This window comes from Diabrotica virgifera, chromosome 6 (assembly GCF_917563875.1).
Source record: "Diabrotica virgifera virgifera chromosome 6, PGI_DIABVI_V3a".
NCBI lineage: Eukaryota > Metazoa > Arthropoda > Insecta > Coleoptera > Chrysomelidae > Diabrotica > Diabrotica virgifera.
This window is the reverse complement of record NC_065448.1, coordinates 129,107,441-129,126,522: the sequence shown is the minus strand read 5'-3', so window position 1 is coordinate 129,126,522 and position 19,082 is coordinate 129,107,441.

Genomic DNA, 19,082 nt, shown 5'->3' with positions numbered 1-19,082 from the left:
ATGAGAAGCAAAAAAATTTGTAAAATTGGACTTATGCGCCTTACGGATAATACCATAAACAAACATACATTCTTCGCTCTGAAATTAATTGTCCAGGTTTTGAGAATAGCCGCCCTCCATTCATAAATTAATAGGTCTGGATCTCGTGTATGAAAAAAAGTTGATTAATAGCAAGCTGAAAATTTGTTAAGAGCTTAAGGGTGTCTAGTGGGACAAACTTTGATATATGGGAACACTGGAACAGGGGAAGTTTTAATTGTGGAACAGGTTAAAAATTTTTAACGGTCAGAACACGAAAACGGCACATGTATTTTGTCCGACAGAACAGACTTAAACTCTCCGAACAGAGATTAAACTCTCATGCAAAAATCAGACTGCTATTTATCACTAAATGAGCGTTTTAATGAGTGGAACATGTAGAATATGTCAAATGACAGGAATTATGATAGGTGATAAATAGCAGTCTGATTTTTGCACGAGAGTTTAATCTCTGTTCGGAGAGTTTAAGTCTATTCTGTCGGACAAAACAAATGTGCCGTTTTCGTGGTCTGACCGTTCCAAATTTTTAACCTGTTCCACAATTAAAACTGCCCTTGTTCCAGTGTTCCCATATATCAAAGTTTATCCGACTAGACACCGTTAAGCTATTAACAAATTTTCAGCTTGCTATTAATCAATTTTTTTCCATACGCGGGATCCAGACCTATAATGTATCGAAACTTTTTAAAAATATGTCATATGCTGATAAAAATATACCTACAATAAGTAGTTAATTTTTTTCCTTAATTAGTTTTGTAGGAATTTAAACACATAAAAATCATATCGATATATAGAATAATAAGACTATTATGTATGTATATTTTTTCTGCTGAGTGTGATTACGATAGGAGACAGACTATAACAGATAATGCCGTGCCGTCTATACCGTGTAACCAAATACATACCCAAATATTTAGTCTACGAGGTATTCAACAAAGAAATATTTACAGTGAAATACATGGAAAACAAAAGGACATTCATAGCAGTTTTTTCTGTAGGTAGTTAAATTAAACTAGTCATTTGTTTTATCAATCGACTCACTGTTCTTTTGTTATGCTCTTTGGTTGCTATACACTATTCCAAGAAACGGGTCATTTTTGGTCTCTCGAATTTTCTAAACTTTTTCGATTTAAGTGGTTGATAATTTGATTTTTTATTTATTTGATTTTAATGTTTGATAATAATATAGCCTTGTTCTGTATAAATATCGCTGTAATAATATTGCTTCTATACAGGTAAATTTGTCATTGGACACTACCAATCAAACTGTATTTTTTTTTCTCAAAGTTCATATTTCTCAAAGTTAGCCTCATATTTTCTTAACATTTTGTTTTTTTGATTCATTCGCTTATGTTGGATAATAAAAAGTTAGGTACTTTTTTAACTAGCTATGTTTTTCATCAATACAGGGTGTTTTTAAATAAGTATGGCAAACTTTAAGGGGTAATTCTGCCCGAAAAATAATTTGACAGTTTGCTTTATAAGTGTATGTTCGCAAATGCTTCGTTTCCGAAATAGGGGGTGTTAAAATTTTTCTTACAAACTGACGATTTATTGCTCTAAAGCCGGTTGAGATATGCAAATGAAATTTGGTGGGTTTTAAGAGGTAGTTATTACGCATTTTTGACATACAATTAAGAATTTAATATTCACCATTGGCGCACATACGGTAACATGACCCGTTTGTTTAGAATTACCCCTTAAAATTTACCATACTTATTTAAAAACACCCTGTGTTGATAAAAAACATGGCTAATAGTTAAAATACCTAACTTTACTGTTATCCAACATAAGCGAATGAAAAAACAAAATGTTAAAAAAATATCAGACTGTAATTGGGTCTTAATTTCAGTATTTTATAAATGCTAGAATATTCCACAGGATGATGCTTACTTTGAGAAAAAAACACAGTTTGATTGGTTCACTCATTAGTACCGATAAGTTAAAGTCGGTTCGCTAAACTCAGACACAACTGGCTAGTGATTTTAGTAGGTAATTTTTTGTTTTTGGCCAATTCCGCCAAAATTGGCAAAATTACTAACTATTGAGTAATTAGTAACTATTTAGTAATTATTTTTTTGCCAATATTACCAAACTGGCTAAATTACTTACTAAAATCACTAGCTAGTTGTGTCTGAGTTTAGCGAACCGATTATATCGGGTACCTATACAACGACAATTTAACTTCTAGCAACAATATTATTACAGCGATATTGTTAACGAATAAGGCTATTAGTGTAGGAAACAGAGGTTGAACCTTGCAAAATGGACACAAGTCCGGTTTTATTTTTTTTCTGGCATATCAAGGGGTGCTTATTATCAGACTAACTTTTTCTGAAAAAATTTCGCCCCGGAACCCCCCTTTTCACCCCTTTAAAAGGGGTAATTTATGGTTTTTGCAGAACGTAGCCCTTCCTGTACCTTTTACAAAAAATTTCTTTTATAGAAATATGAAGAGGACTATATTTTCTACGATTTATTTCCGACAGCATCTCTCTATCATCCACCGTTTAGCAAGGGTGGCGCCCCAAAGCTGACAAGTTTTTAAAAAAGATGTTTTTAGAAAAAATATATTTTTCGCTAACTGTAACGGAAATTAAAAAGAAGTGCTACGGAGATTATTCACAAATATATGATGGATTGTTTCGTATAGGTTTCACGTAAGGGTAATTGCCCTTTTTTTAATTACAGGGTGTTACATTTTAAAAAACCCCTTTTTATACCATCTGAACCGTTTATGCCAGAGTAAAAAGACTTTCAGCGATTAGCCATGTACTGGTGTTATTTACAAATTTGTATAATGCACCCCCATTTTTTCCCCGGAACCACCCAAAAAAGAAGTGAATTAATAAATAAAGTGATTTTCTTGGAATCCTTCACACACAATGCCCTTCATTAATATTCTTCATATATCATTTTGTGCAAGTTATTATTACCCATGCATGGTCACTAAACGCGATTTCCTAGTGCAACCCTTGTAGCCAAAAACAATAAATAAAATGGGGGGTTAAAATTTTTTTTTTGTTTTTTGCTTTTTGATCCATATGGGCATATGCTTCATCAATAGTGCTTTTCAAAAATATATATGGTTATTGCAACATCCCTGCGCAAACCACCCCTATCCTTGAAAATATACTGCAGAAACTACCCCTATACCTTATCCAGCATGTTTTTACGATTTTCTCATTACCTATTCATTTTTTTTAAACAAAACTTATACAAGGTTAAAGACCACTATTTACTCTAAAAATTAGGTCCTATTCATTTTTTTCGTTTAAGCAACCGTTACGGCACAGTGGCGCCGTAAACCTCATATATGCTTTGACGGGCTCCAGTTTTTGTTTATTTTTTCGTCATCTGTTTGTTTTATTGATAAAGTACTTATGTAAAATAAAACAACACAGTGTAACCTACAAATCATGACCTATGCACATTTTACATTCTTTGCTCCCCAAAGCTACAGTGGCCCAAAATAAATTTTTTCATATTTTCGCCACCTACACGCATTTTATTGCGTTAATGCTACCTTAATAGCACAATATTCACCCCTAAGTGGTCGCTAAGCAGTGGCGGATCCAGGGAGGGGTGATGGGGGCGATCACCCCCACCCCTCTCAAACCAAGTGATATTATATTTGAAGATTATAAAAATATTCATTTTTTTTTATAGAAATACTTATATAATATTAATATTATTTTTATAAGAATGACTTTTTATGCTTTAGCGACAGTAGCGGATCCAGCATCGTTAAGAGGGGGGTGCCAATTGGTTAAATTTCTATAAAAATAAATGAATATTTTTATAATCTTTGAATATAATATGACTTGGTTTGAGAGAGGGGGGAGGTGTTCACCCCCATCACCCCTCCCTGGATCCGCCACTGCGTAGCGACCACCTAAGCGTAAATATTGTGCTGTTAAGGTAGCATTAATGCAATAAAATGCATGTAGGTGGCGAAAATATGCAAAAATTTATTTTGGGCCACCACTGTGGCTTTGGGGAGCAAAGAATGTAAAATGTGCATAAGTCATAATTTGTAGGTTACACTGTGTTGTTTTATTTTGCATAAGTACTTTATCAATAAAACGAACAGATGACGAAAAAAAAAACAAAAACTGGAGCCCGCCAAAGCATACATGAGGTTTACGGCGCCACTGTGCCGTAACCGTTGCTTATACGAAAAAATGAATAGGACATAATTTTTAGAGTAAATAGTGGTCTTTAACCTTGTATAAGTTTTGTTTAAAAATAATACATAGGTAATGAGGAAATCGTAAAAACATGCTCGCCAAGGGATAGGGGTAGTTTCTGCAGTACATTTTCAAGGATAGGGGTGGTTTCCGCAAAAATGTTGCAATAACCATATATATTTTTGAAAAGCACTATTGATGAAGCATATGCCCATATGGATCAAAAAGCAAAAAACAAAAAAAAATTTTCAACCCCCCATTTTATTTATTTTTTTTTTGCTTAAGGGGTTGCACTAGGAAATTGCTTTTGGTGTCCATGCATGGGTAATAATAACGTCCACAAAATGATGTATGAAGCATATTAATAAAGGGCATTGTGTGTGAAGGATTCCAAGAAAATAAATTTATTTATTAATTCTTCTTTTTTTTGGGGTGGTTCCGGGGAAAAAATGGGGGTGCATTATACAAATTTGTAAATAGCACCAGTACATGGGTAATCGCTAAAAGTCTTTTTACTCTAGCATACACGGTTCAGATGGTATAAAAAGAGGTTTTTTAAAATGTAACACCCTGTAATTAAAAAAAGGGCAATTATCCTTAAGTAACACCTATACCAAAAAATCAGTCAATTATTTGTGAATAATTGCCGCAGGATTTCTTCTTAATTTTCATTACAGTTAGGGAAAAATATATTTTTTTTAAAAACATCTTTTTTAAAAACTTGTCAACTTTAGGGCGCCACCCCCGCTAAACGGTGGATGACAGAGAGATGGTGTTGGAAATAAATCGTAGAAAATATAGTCCTCTTCATATTTCTATAAAAGAAATTTTTTGTAAAAGTTACAGGAAGGGCTACGTTCCGCAAAAACCACAAATTACCCCCTTTAAAGGGGTGAAAAGGGAGGTTCCGGGGCGAAATTTTTTCAGAAAAAGTTAGTCTTATAATAAGCACCCCTTGATATACCAGAAAAAAAATAAAACCGGACTTGTGTCCATTTTGCAAGGTTCAACCTTTGTTTCCTACACTATATATAATATTAAAAAATCACTTAAATCAGACAACAGGTTTAGGAAATTCGAGATATCAAAAATGACCCATTCCATTTTTAAGGAGGTGCCTTAATTTCTTGGAGAAGTGTATTATTCTCGGTTTGGTATTCGGTACCAAAATGAGAACTGGCGTTAACATATGAAGGGCCAGGGGAAAGAACGATGAATGTCTATCTGCAAGCATTTTCGGTAAAATGAGAAATAAAGTTACATATTCATTGTTTTTACCCCTTGCGTCCAATCTTGTGACGTGATTTTAAGACGATTATCATATTTATGTCCCCTTGTCCATTCACAGGTTGATAGTACCCTTTCTAAGCTAACAGATTGCACAACAATCTCAAAATGACCAAAAATTTACATTCATCCCTTTTCCCTCTGTCCCTTCATATTGTGCACATCTGTCACTGAATTGAATTCTTTTCAAATCACACATTGTCAATGGCAAATACTCGAAGAAATACGTAAGTTCCTAATAAACTTTGGTTAGTTGGAATATAGACACGGATCGCTTAGATCGTAGGTTCAAACCCCACCCGGTGTCAGTTGTTTAGATATTTATTAATTTGGTTGGTCTTTACTACGGCTGTGATATTAAAGCTTAAAATTGACCTACTCTGTTACGTTGTACTAGTTCTAAGATATGTAATAGGCTAATGGGCAACTGCGAGACTTGCAAGACTCTTGCTGCAAGACCAAGACCAAGACCAAGACCTGGAGCGCAATACCAAGACCAAGACCAAGACCAGGTGCACTGTCGCAAGACCAAGACCAAGACTCTCTAAGTCTCGTCTTGGTCTTGCACTTGGGCAACACTACACAGAATACTCCAAGTACTCTGGGCTAATTAGCAAAATACAAGGAAAATTTATTTACCAGCAATTTTATTGCTGTAATCGAATCTTATTATTGTATGTATTAATAATATAGATATGCAAAGTCCGCAGATAGTGTGCTACTTTTTTTATAAACAAAATGGCGCCCGAAAATCGTGTTTTTTTCAATTTTTGCTCTATAACTCCATAGATTTTAACTTTAGACCAAAAACATCCAAATAAAAATTCACCGCAATTAAATTCTGCATAGAGACGTGTTTTTTCCGATATACTTCGACGAAAACTTTCTCCGGAAAAAGCGGGTTTTTCCAACAAAATCTTTAATTTTCAACTAAACTTTTAGATAAGTAGTTGTTAATCAATAATTAAATAACTTGTTAACGTAAAAGCCCTTTCCATATATATTATAATTTCAGAAGCCGATGGAAATTGAATGAACAGTTTAGCAAGAATTGAAATGTTAATTAAAAATTTACGGTCGCTATAATAACGACAATAATTATTACGATGCATAAGAATAACTATGATTTTTTCATAAAAAGAGACTCTACCTATCTAATGTACTATACAGAATTGAAATTGAACTATTTAAGCGGCCTAAGGAATATTTTAAAATTATAAACAATTTTTTGGTTTATAAACAAATAGAATACCTCGGGAAACATTAAACTAAATTAAATTGTGAAAACGGTACTCGAAAGGCAGCGGCAAGACGCTTCTTTAAAAGAAAAAACGTTTAATTATGATGAGCGCTTCCTGAGATACAACCGGTCAAAATTGACCGGAATTTACGGCAAAGATATAAAAAGTAGGATCATAATTTTCAAACCATCACCTTTTTATTTTTGTCCTCTTTCTCCACACCAATTTTCATATCTTTAAAATCCTCATAACATATATTATTATAATAAAAACTATCGATAATACGTGTGAAAATTGCCAAAAATAGCAAAATTCCAATCAAAAATTAGGTTGGAGAAAACGTAACCCTCAAAGTTCAAAATCGGTATACGTTAACAAAATGCATTTTCTCGGCTTCCCATGGAGCAATTTTAGGTCTGGATCCCGCGTATGAAAAAAAAGTTGATTAATAGCAAGTTGAAAATTTGTTAATAGCTTAAGGGTGTCCAGTCGGATAAACTTTGATATATGGGAACACTGGAACAGGGGCAGTTTTAATTGTCGAACAGGTTAAAAATTTGGAACGGTCAGACCACAAAAACGGCACATTTATTTTATCCTACAGAATAGACTTAAACTCTCCGAACCGAGATTAAACTCTCATGCAAAAATCAGACTGCTATTTGTCACCAAATGGGCGTTTTAATGAGTGGAACATGTAAAATATGTGAAATGACAGGAATTATGACAGGTGATAAATAGCAGTCTGATTTTTGCATGAGAGTTTAATCTCTGTTCGGAGATTTTAAGTCTATTCTGTCGGACAAAATAAATGTGCCGTTTTCGTGGTCTGGCCGTTCCAAATTTTTAACCTGTTCCACAATTAAAACTGCCCCTGTTCCAGTGTTCCCACATATCAAAGTTTATCCGACTAGACACCCTTAAGCTATTAACAAATTTTCAGCTTGCTATTAATCAACTTTTTTTTCATACGCGGGATTTAGACCTATTCTTTCATTCTTTTTTTGTTCCCTAATAACTCGAGTAGAGCCATCGAACTAATGCATTATTAAATGTCAAACTTGCTTTTGTTTTGTTATAATAGATTTATTTATTTATAAGAACAGAAAATTACATATTTTTTCCAGTTGTAGGCTTTTTTTTAGATAAACTTACTCCAAGTGTACCTTTTAAAGTTAAAAACATAAATATTCTCATTTGAAAGCTGTATAATTATTTAAACAATTTTTATTTAAACAAATTAAAATATTGTGTTATAATAAAAAAATTAATTTATTATAACAAAACAAAAGCAAGTTTGACATTTAATAATGCGTTAGTTCGATGGCTCTACTCGAGTTACTTGGGAACAAAAAAAGAATGAAGGAAATTGCAGGAAAATGAAGCCGAGAAATGCATTTTTTTTAACGTATACCGATTTTGAACTTGAGGGTTACATTTTCTCCAACCTAATTTTTGATTGGAATTTTGCTATTTTTGGCAATTTTCACACGTATTATCGATAGTTTTTATTATAATAATATATGTTATGAGGACTTTAAAGATATGAAAATTGGTGTGGAGAAAGAGGACAAAAATAAAAAGGTGATGGTTTTTTTTTTTTTTTTATTTAAAACACAAAACCACATCAACCGCGCAGGGTTATTAGTGGATATGACAATACAAAGTATTACATTAAATATATAATATAATTTAATTTAATATTATACAATTTGATGTCTTTTAAATATGTTAACACTGATGAAACTTTTTTGGTGAGGATTGTCTTGAGGTCATCGTCTGTGATTCTTTGGGATCTTCTTTCTTTTTGAAATTGAGGACACTCTTAATGTGATTGGCTTAGCTTCTAGGTCTGTTCTTACAAGGATGGCTACTCCGCCACTTGTCTGTTGTGCTATTCTATTTTTTGGAAAACATTGGTAGTTTTGAAGATTAATATTGTATTGCTTAAAATGGGTTTCTTGAAGACATAAGATCTTAGGGCACGTTTCGTTTATTAGAAGTTTTAATTGTTCTAAATGGGTGTAGAACCCATTGATATTCCACTGTAATATAGGGGTTAGATTAGACATTTTCGAGTTCTGACTGAGAATGTGTTTCATCGGTCTCTTCTGTGGAAGAGAAATTATTGGGGCTTAGTTTCTTTCTTAATCGAGTTATATTATTCTTTAATTTTGAATTGTGGGTATAAGTGTGAACAAAATTAAGGATCTGAATTAATTCGGCTGTTTCGTTCGAATAGTTTTTTGAGGTTATTTCGGGATGTTTTGCGTTTAATGTGTTTTCGAGAAAGTCACATATTTCGTTGAAGTTAAGGACAAATGGTGGTGATCTGTTTGCGATTTTGTCTTTAATTGTCTCTAGGGAAAGTAAAAGTTCATGTCGAGAATTTCTTTTAGACGTTTTTGTTTTTTTCTTTGATTTCCTTGTTACTGGAGAAGTGAAGATATGAGAATCGGTCTGTGTGGTATTTTCGTTGATTTCTGGAGACGATGAGATGAGCCTTTTTGGATGTTTTGTGACGTTTGGAATAATTTTAGGTTGTGTTATTTCTAATGGAGTAAGATTGCTGATCTTGTTGGAAGTTGATGATGTTGTTATTTTTAAAGTGTTTGTTTCATTTGTATTATTTGTAGGTCTTGACATGTTGTCAGTTTCTATGGTAGATTCTAATTGGTTATTAGAGACCTGTACGTCTGGGATCTGATCTAATATGTTTTGGGAAGATGCTGGGTGATCGTTAGAGGTGGATATTAAGGCTTTGTCAGAAGGTTTTTGTTCTGTTTGGTTATAAGGTAGATTTGTTATATATTGTGTGTTTTGGGAGGTTTCTGGAAGAGCTTTAGAAGTAGTTGGATTAGAATTGGTTGGGTCAGGATTTGTTGTATTAGAAGTGGGTGGATTAGAATTGGTTGAGTCAAGATTGGTTGTATTAGAAGTGGTTGCATTAGAAGTGATTGTATTAGCATTGTCAGGACATTCTGTTTCCTGGTGACCAACAGTCTTGCATTTTGAACAGTTGAATCCTTCTATAGAAAGGTATAGTCTGTAAGTGGTATTATCATGAGAGATCATGAAAGAATCGGGAATGGACATATTTTCTAAAGGTGTGATAAATGTTTGCCTTCTAAAACTCAAGACATGGCTGTATTCGCTTTCAGGCATTCCTACCCTAAGAAAAGTCATTTTAGAGACGGCGCTTATACCCATTTTACGTAGTTCTTGTTCAGTTAACGTGGTTGGAACAGAAGGACCAGCGTTTGATATTATCAGTCTTTGAGCTGGAGTGATAAGTCTTCTTATTTCTACTTGAGTTTCTTTTATATTGACGTATTTGTGGGAATGCAGCAATGAATCAACCATATTTTTAGAAGAGAGATATATACATATTCTATTATTGACTATTCTTGAAGCGAAAGATATGTTACGTGGACCAACTATTGAACCGACGGCTATGATGTACTCTTGAACTTTGGTTCCTTCAATACTAGAAAGAACTATGGCTTCGTCTTTTGTTGGTTGTTTAAACGTGTTAACAACACTGGAATATGAGATGTGAGATGTAGTTTGTGTAGTGTTCATGATGTTATTCGAAGTCATGTTTGATTAATTTTGGAGACGTTGCAAGGCCGGCCCTGTCGCCGGTTCAAAAACCGGTGTGGATCTTGGCCCAAAACTGGTCCTATTTATATTTCTTGGATATTTTATAGGTTATATTATTATTAGTATAAATATAATAGATGTGGTTTTTGGTACTCACGTCAGGTTTGCGGGGTTTACATGGTGTTTCCACTATAACAATGTGGAGGAACTAACAAAATAATTTTAAACTGTGTTTTTATCATTTAAAAACTGATAAATATCGCAGCGGTTTACAACGTGATGTATATTTTTATTGTCAGGACCGTACTCCAAGGTGATGGTTTGAAAATTATGATCCTATTGTTTATATCTTTGCCGTAAATTTCGGTCAAATTTGACCGGTTGTATCTCAGGAACCACTCGTCATAATTAAACGTTTTTTCTTTTAAAAGAAGCGTCCTGCCGCTGTCTTTCGAATACCGTTTTCATAATTTAATTGGGTTTAACATTTCCTGAGATATTCTATTTGTTTATAAGCCAAAAAATTGTTTATAATTTTAAAATATTCCTGAGGCCGCTTAAATAGTCCAATTTCAATTCTGTAAAGTACATTAGATAGATGTAGTGTGTTTTTATGAAAAAATCATAGTTATTCTTATGCAGCATAATTATTGTCGTTTTTATAGCGACCGTAAATTTTTAATTAACATTTTAATTGTTCCTAAACCGTTCATTCAATTTCCATCGACTTCTGGAATTATAATATATACGGAAAGAGCTTTTACGTTAATAAGTTATTTAATTATTGATTAACAACTACTTATCTAAAAGTTTATTTGAAAATTAAACATTTTGTTGGAAAACCCCGCTTTTTCCGGGGAAAGTTTTCGTCGAAGTAAATCGGAAAAAACACGTCTCTATGCAGAATTTAATTGCGGTGAATTTTTATTTGAGTATTTTTGGTCTAAAGTTCTTTGGATTTGTAGAGCAAAAATTGAAAAAACACGATTTTCGGGCGCCATTTTGTTTATAAAAAAAGTAACACATTATCTGCGGACTTTGCATATCTATATTATTAATATATACAATCATAAGATTCGATTTCAGCAATAAAATTGCTGGTAAATAACTTTTCCCCTAAATGGCCTATTCTCCGATAATCAGCCCAGACTAAAGCTATTTATGTGACCTAAGTATTTTGTTGTTAAATATGTTCAAAATTTATCTAACAGTCTAGCATTCCATAATAACCGTATATCATTAAAATCACTTTTTCTATTTTCTCGATTATTAGTTTTTATTGTATAGTATATAAATTATCATTGAATACACAGTTAGTGAAAAAAAAATCCTATTAATTTAATTGATTACACAGCCCAACAAAAAAAATTTGTCTTGCTGCCGAAAAAAAATTAACTGATTTTAGTTAACTCATCTATGCTGAGTCCAAAAATATAAATCTTTTCTTTGTATCAGCTCTAGTTTTCGAGATATAACATACTTATCAACTACTTAAATATTCTTACATTTCTGTATATTCCACCACTATAATTGCAATATGTTTATAAACAAACTTAACAAATTCTAAGACAAATGGGCAAATGAACAAAAGGGAATATTTTGGTGTTCATTTAGGAGATCAAGATGAATCCTGAGCTCCACATGTAGTGTGCAAAACTTGTCTTGAAAACTTGCGACAGTGGACGAAAGGACAACAAAAATGTATAAATTTGGTTTTTAAATGGTATAGAGGGAACCAAGAAATCATTTTGACGATTGCTATTTTTGTCTTTTGAATATAAAGGGCATTAATCGTAACAATCGTCATACGTGAACATATCCTAACCTGGATTCAGCAATAAGACAAATTCCACATCAGCTTGAGCAGATACCCATTCCAATATTTAGCAGTCTACCTATGTTACCAGAGGATAATGCCCAAACGTTATCTGACGAACTGCAGACTAATAGATTTGAGGAAGACGACAGTGATTTTGAAGGGGATTCAACACGTCCTGAGCGCTATACTCAGGAAGAGTTAAGCGATCTTATCAGAAATTTGAACCTTAAAAAGGATTCTTCCGCGTTTCTTACCTCCAGACTAAAAGAAAATAATGTTCTTCACCCAGACACCAAAATTACATACTACCATAATAGAGATAAAAGATCTTTTACCTTTTTTTCTCAGCAATATGATATAATGGGTGTATCGGAGTATACACCAGATCATTGGCGTCTTTTTATCGACAGTTCCAAACGAATTTTAAAGTGTGTCCTACATAATGGCAACAAATATGGAAGTATACAAGTGGAATAAATGCTCAACAATTTTAACAAACACGGTTGTCATATGAGTATTAAAATTCATTACCTCCACAGCCACTTAGACCGTTTCCCAGAAAATCTTCACCAAGATATCAAAACGACGGAAGAGGGGTATCAGGGAGATGGGGCTATCACATGCGCGGATTACTGCTGGAGTCTTCAAAGGGACCGTCCTTATAAAGCCTTTGCAAGAAAATCATATAAAAGGAAGTTTTTAGATGACATGACGCCGAATAACACATTTTTGTTGCAACGCTGCCAGTTAGGTTAGATGAAAAGTTAAGTTTTTTTGGCAGATATGGCAAGATATCAAAACGACCTAAGAGGGGTATCAGGGAGATGGGGCTATCACATGGGCGGATTACTGCTGGAGTCTTCAAAGGGACCGTCCTTATAAAGGCTTTGCAAGAAAATCATATAAAAGGAAGTTTTTAGATGACATGACGCCGAATAACACATTTTTGTTGCGACGCTGCCAGTTAGGTTAGATGAAAAGTTAAGTTTTTTTTGGCAGATATGGCAAAATATCAAAACGACGTAAGAGGGGTATCAGGGAGATGGGGCTATCACATGGGCGGATTACTGCTGGAGTCTTCAAAGGGACCGTCCTTATAAAGCCTTTGCAAGAAAATCATATAAAAGGAAGTTTTTAGATGACATGACGCCGAATAACACATTTTTGTTGCGACGCTGCCAGTTAGGTTAGATGAAAAGTTAAGTTTTTTTGGCAGGTATGTGTGATGATTTTTGTAAGTACATTATTGTACAATAAATATCTTACTTTTTATTCGTATTTGGTTTATTTCATGGGTAGCAGCACTACATATATATGTAGGAAGTGCTGCGTTAAATTACCCTGTATGTTAGAAATGTGATCTGTTGTCGTATTTTCTGAAAACGGTCTGATGGAGCAAATCTGGTGGCATTTTTGGATTCAGTAGATCCAAATTACCTAAAACCAGTAAAAAAATTTCCGGCAGCAAACTGTGTGTTTACCAGTGTTATTAATGTAAGCGATTATACAATTAACGGTTATCCAAGAACTTACAAAATCTGAACGAAATAGCTATCTACATGGCGCTGATGATAATGTCATTGTCTACTGTTTAGATCTCCTGCAACTTTCACACCAGTGAGATATTTTCTACATGTAATTTGCTGTATAAAAAAAGATAAAGTAGGGATAGCCGTAAAATGGTTAATTAGGGTATCGGGTAAATACTTGATTACTTTGTTATTATTACCAATTTGATCGTTTGGCGAAACATCCACAAGTTATAAAGTACTTTTTTATTTTTATAAAAGTTTCTATTGTCCCTCCACTTCATTGTCAGTTCATAAATTGTTAAAAAGAGTTAATTTAAAGTCACCGTGAGACTACGTGTTTGCAAGAAATGAATCATGGCATTGCTAAATTCGAAGAAAAAAGATCTTACTTTAACATAAAAAGTGAAAAAATTTGCAATTTCACAAGCTCAGGTGAGCAAAACCAAGTGTGTGTGTGTGACAGTGTTATCAACAATTAACAAGCTAATTCAAAATTAACACAAAAACGAAAACGCACTGAGAAAAAGTCAGACATCGAACAAGCATTACGGAATGATGTTTTGAAAAGAGGATCCGAAATGTTCCTATCAGCGGTAGAGTTTTAAAAGAAAAAGCTGAATAAATAGCCGAGAATTTGTGTAATGCGAACTTCAAAGCGACAATCGAACATTCTGCAGACGGAAAAATCGTTCATAAGTTTCCTTTAAAAAAATTATTGGAGAACCAAAAGATGCTAATGCTGTAGCGTTATAAACGTCACATCTCTGTTAATTTATTTTCAAATCATTATTTGATTCTTCTTTGTTTATTATTTTATTAATTTCTTAACTTCTTGTATTATCCTTACTGGTTTTCGTTAAAAATTAGTTGGTGCCTCGTCTATTTTCTTTATGTAGACAAATCTCTGTCCATTTGTAACAGAACATCTTATTTAATCATATCCATATATAATGTTTTATACTTCGGTCACACGATCCATGTCAATGTCAAGCCCCCACCGATTCTCTCAGTGTCAGTATCTCTATCTTCTAGAATTTAAAAAACAAGTAGCGCTAAATTAAGAGATATTTATGAGCCACATATCCCGCTGATTAAAAATTTTGAGCTCATTACACTGGACAGAAATATAATATTTCTTATGGGAGACTGAATCAGCCTGACTATACTTAAAAATAGACTTGTTAAATCGATATATGCTGTAGAGTTACGAGCTGTTTATGCATTTTTGAAGTGGTATACATAATTTCGATATTTGGACTCATCCGTTTAACCTCAAACGACCCTTTAATTGATTCAACTCAAGCGAAAGACGTTGAGAAAAATTAAAATATATATTATCGCAGATATAATCCGTATAGTGTATAAATACTATGCATATAAATAGAATATAAATTGAATAGACTGTTAGAATACGTCAATTTCAATTATCGAACTACAACCCCTTCGCAAGAAAACCTCCTCATCTTCCCGGCTTACGAGATAATTGTACTTAAAATGAACAAAATTAAAGAGCTCTCAAAATACGTGCATTTCGATTATTGAATTACGATTTTTTTTGGAGCGATATTCTTATATCCCTGCTGTACGAAAAAATTATAAGTTATACTTATAGAATATTAATTTACATTTTATCTAGATTATTTCTTTAACCAGGGAGTAGTCGCGCTCACTTCTGTAACGTCGATAGTCGCGTGTGAGATTCTATCTCAAAATACGAATTTAAAACAAATTTTCCATTATATTCTTATTGTATCTGATTTTGGATTTTTATATAAAACAAAATTGCGTTTGTTATACAGTGTGGCAAAGCCAAATGGAATAAATTCATTATTTCGTGAATGAGCGACTTTGGAAAAAATCCCGAAACTAATCGTTTTTTTTTACGATTTTCTGGCATATATTATTATATCATACTAATGACGTCATCCATCTGGTCGTAATAACGTAATCGATGATTTCTTACATGATAATAGGGTCGTGTGCTAGCTCATTTGAAAAGGTATGCTAATTTTAAAAGTAATATCAACATTCAATTCAACATTCAACAATTCTACTGCTGTCCGAACACAAAAAACGTTTATTTAACAAATAAACACAGATTTTCGCTTAAATTAAATGTTCAAACTTCCAAGAGGCAGGTGGGTGGCAGCTTGAACATTGAATTTAAGCGAAAAGCAATGGTTATTCGTCAAATAAACATTTTTTATATGAAAGGAAGCATCCATTGTTCTCAATTCTGGTCTACAAGTAACACAATACTCAACTCTAAGAAGATACCACAATAATTTTACTTATATAAATTACGGAAAATGATGTAAATTGGCTATTGACGTTAAAGACCGGGCATTGGCGTGAATTTCCATTTCCACTGGTTATTAGCGACAATGCCTGGCCAATAACGACGATAACATTAGCTATTGGCCAATGTTATAAAAAATAACCTAAAATTAGAGTTTTCATCAATAACCGGTCAATAACGACAGTGGCCAAAAGCAAATGGCCAATGGTGATAAATAAATAAAATTAGGTATGATGTCTTATTATTTTTTATATAAGATAGCTTTTGAAGGCTAATCATTTTTATTTTGACAATATAGTGAACCATGGCATTTTTTAACACATTTTATAAAAATTTACTACGAGTAATTTCAGCACGAGCACAGAAATAAAGCAAATAGTAAACATAACCAATTTTCTAGTCTAAATTTTAACATTGACCGATTCACAACGGGCATTGTTGACATTGACCGGACAATGATGGAAACGTTATCAAAAATTTGAAATTATCATCAATGTCCCGTTTCTATGGACACTAACGTTAATATCCGGCCATTTTTGTGAATGGCCAATTCACAAGGACATTGTCAATATTGACCGGTTATTAACGTTATTGGTCGGATTTACGTTATTGCCCGTAACATATATATTATATCCGTTTTATAGTGTTCTACGTCTTTCTGTTACTAATCGCCACTTCTTTCTATTGTGGAAGTCTTCTTCTCTCAAGTTTCTTTCCGACATCGCCTTGGAGATGCCCTTTATCCAAGTAGTTGCTGGTCTTCCTCGTTTTCGTTTGTCTGTAGGGGTCCATTCCAACACTTTTTTGGGGATTCTTTTTTCCTCAATTCGTCTTAGGTGTCCGTACTATACAAGCTGTTGTATTATCGAAATTTTCGATGTCATCTATAAAATTGGTCTAAGTAAAAATAATTTTACTAAAGTGTTCTCCGAATGATCTCCGAATGAGAATCAGATCTCCGAAAAATGAACATTTCATTTGACCCTAGGTTGATGGAAGACCGAACAAATTGGAAGAAAGTTGTACAGTCAGCCAGGACCCAGCCAGGGTTGTAGCGCTACGTGATGATGATGATGATGATGATGAAAGTGTTAAAAGTTAGAAATATTGGACGCGATTCGGCCCAACACGAGCCATTATCAGCAAAATACAGGAAAACTAAAGAACTGACCCAAACAAAGGAGAAAGTATTGATTAGGCTCGATTAACAAGATGTAGATACACAGACTTACTTTTTGTAACGATGTACCGGGTGTCCCAATGGCTCTCGGCCATATCTCAGCAACCATTTATAGTACAGCTTGGAGAAAAAAATATTTATAACAGAAGTTGCCTCGGGAAATGCCTGAAAATTATTTTCATAATTGTAGGTTCAGCGCTAGAGGGCGTAATTCAATATCAAAAATTAAAAAATCAAAAATTTACAAAATTTGCCTAATGAAAGGGCACTGAAAATTCGATCATCCTATTGTTCATAAAATTCTGCGCATATTTGATTTGACAAGTTTAAGTCTAGCTTTGCAAATAAGCGGTGGGGGTGAGTGGGAACCTTGTTACGAAAAAATGGCTGTTAGTCCGGTTCTGCTAATTCAAATTTTGTAAACTTGGTTTTGTTGAAAACAGCTCTTTTTCGTCAATGTAAGAATTATAATATATAAACAGCCTATTAAGTAATATGCCAGCTAGGAGGCGGTGTTTAATTATTTTCAGAAATCTAGTTTTCTTTGTAAAATATTAAATACAAGTATGCATTTTTAATCCAGTATTACAAAATAAGATCAAATTAGCAACAGAATAGCGAAAACCGCATGTCGATACCTTTTTTCTGTCTCATGTTCTTAAGAACCGCATGTTCTTAAGAAACGTGTAAATTTTAAACCTAATCGTTATTGTCACCGGTAAACGAAGTTAAGGAAAGGTAGTGTGCTGTGAAAAAAAAAAACAAAGAAACATTTTCCGGATCTCAACGTAACTATATAATTATTTAAAACAACAGTAAGACAAACAACATTATAAAATAAAACAAAGAAATAAAAACAACTACTTAGTGACGACTTAAATGTTCAAATTATTGCCCATCATTTTTGTTTCAAGCATTTATTCTTTCAAGAGCAGATTGAATAGCAGTCTTAATTTCTGCTCTCGAAATGCTTTGAATGGGATTTCGTATTCTCTGGATCATTTTTTCTCGAGTAAGCCTAGCTGAAAAAACAAGGTCTTTAATCTGTCCCCATACGGTAACAAAAGTGAAATACCTAACCGTCCCCACACCAAACAGTTAAATCTGGTGACAGTCAGATAATTGGACCCTTTCTTTTCGATAATGCTATTATTGGTGAACGCTGTCTAATTTTTTTAAAGAATGAATTGCCTCTTCTTCTGGAAGATGTACCGCTAGCAGTTTGCAGGTTCATGTTGTTTCAGCACGATGGTTGTCCCGCGCATTTTTCCAGAGTAGTTAGAGATTTTTTAGATGAGTTATTCGCTGATAGATGGATAGGACGTGGAAGCCTATTTCTTGGCTAGCCAGATCACTAGATTTAACTATTTTAGACTTTTATTTATGGGAGCGGATTAAAGACCTTGTTTTTGCTGCTAGGCCCACTACTCGAGAAAACATGATCCAGAGAGTAGGAACGCCATAGCATTGCGAGAGCAGAAATTGAGACTGATGTTCAATATACTCTTAAAGAATAAATACTTGCATCGAAAATATGGGCTCTAATTTGAACATTTAAGTCGTCACTAAGTAGTTGTTTTTATTTCTTTTTTATATTTTCTAGTGTTGTTTTGCCTATTGTTGTTTTTTATTAATACACGTTGACATATAAAAAATGTTTCTTTGTTTTCCCCATAGCACACTATCTTTCCTTAACTTCGTTTACCGGTGACAGTAACAGTTATGTTTAAAATTTACACGTTTGTTAATATAACTTGAGATAGAAAAAAGGTATCGACATGCGGTTTTCGCTATTCTGTTGCTAATTTGATCTAACTATGTAATACAGGATTAAAAATGCATACTTGTATTTAATATTTTCCAAAGAAAACTAGATTTCTGAAAATAATTAA